At 53.0% G+C, this 1,332-nt stretch overlaps 1 non-coding gene across 1 annotated transcript; it reads left to right on the top strand.

Annotated features, from left to right (window-relative positions):
- Positions 1 to 220: 220 nt before the first annotated feature.
- On the top strand, positions 221 to 296 carry TRNAS-AGA (transfer RNA serine (anticodon AGA)). Its single transcript has one exon. It is a non-coding gene; the product is annotated as a tRNA-Ser (tRNA).
- Positions 297 to 1,332: the final 1,036 nt, after the last annotated feature.

The following is a 1,332-nucleotide window of genomic DNA, read 5'->3' as shown; positions in this document are numbered from 1 at the left end:
ACAGGCAGATGGGGATCCTCAAACCCCTCAGCGAGATCTTCTGAGAATGGCTTTTAAGATACCTAGAGGCAGAAAAAGCCCAATGGCGATCAGGGGAACTACCAGCTTTTAGGATACACCCTTAAAGGCTCCAATGCCCCAAAGGGGTCTCATAGGATGCCAGTTGGGTCCTGCTTCAATAGTGGAAAGGAAGGTCATTGAGTTAAAAGCCTGCCAGGCGGCCCTGGCCGGTTGGCTCAGCGGTAGAGTGTCGGCCTAGAGTGCTGAGGACCCGGGTTCGATTCCCGGCCAGGGCACATAGGAGAAGCGCCCGTTTGCTTCTCCACCCCTCCGCCGCGCTTTCCTCTCTGTCTCTCTCTTCCCCTCCCGCAGCCAAGGCTCCATTGGAGCAAAGATGGCCCGGGCGCTGGGCATGGCTCTGTGGCCTCTGCCTCAGGCGCTAGAGTGGCTCTGGTCGCAATATGGCGATGCCCAGGATGGGCAGAGCATCGCCCCCTGGGGGGCAGAGCACCGCCCCTGGTGGGCGTGCCGGGTGGATCCCGGTCGGGCGCATGCGGGAGTCTGTCTGACTGTCTCCCTGTTTCCAGCTTCAGAAAAAAAATGAAAAAAAAAAAAAAAAGCCTGCCAGGCTTACATGCCTCTGCTGTGAGGAAACAGGGACACTGGAAGGTGGGCTTCCCCCTCGCTCCTCTGAGGGTTCAGTCTCTTCCAGCCCTGCTCCAGCCACCTATGACCTAACCTTGCCCAGAAAGCTGAGGTTTGCCACTGAAGGCTGAAGGTGCCCAGGGCCGTCGGCCCCATCTATGACACTGTGGACGAGCCTAGGGTATTTCTTCCAAGAAGCAAGTAAACTGATCTCATTTGCACAAGGGCCACTTAACTATGTCTTGCCTGAATAGTCAGGTTCTTTATTCTTCCCTCAAAGATCTCTGTTGTGGGTGTTGATAGTCCTATTTTCTGCTGCTTTGCTTAATATATAGTGTTTCCTTTATCCCTCTTACCTCAATGCCCCACTCATATTTCAGGCTGGGTCCTACTCCTAATTTAGAGCTCTCTTTCCCCCTTTTGCCAACTTGTATTATGAATTTACCTTTGCCACCCAGCTTAGTGTATCCCAAGGTTCTCTTTACCATGCCACAGTCACAGAGCTCCAGGGAAAGGCAACCTGGTCTCAACTCTCCAGGCAGAGGAGAACAGAAGCCCCATATCCATGCATGCTGCAAATGGCTTTTTCCAGTCTACCTGAATCATTACCAGCTAGAAGCAGCGGTCATTGGGACTTAGACATGAGCTGCAAATTATAGAATGGTGACAACAATTCCAGTGCCATAC

Source organism: Saccopteryx bilineata, chromosome X (assembly GCF_036850765.1).
Source record: "Saccopteryx bilineata isolate mSacBil1 chromosome X, mSacBil1_pri_phased_curated, whole genome shotgun sequence".
NCBI lineage: Eukaryota > Metazoa > Chordata > Mammalia > Chiroptera > Emballonuridae > Saccopteryx > Saccopteryx bilineata.
The sequence above is the reverse complement of the archived record's forward strand: the minus strand, read 5'-3'. Positions and strand labels throughout refer to the sequence as shown.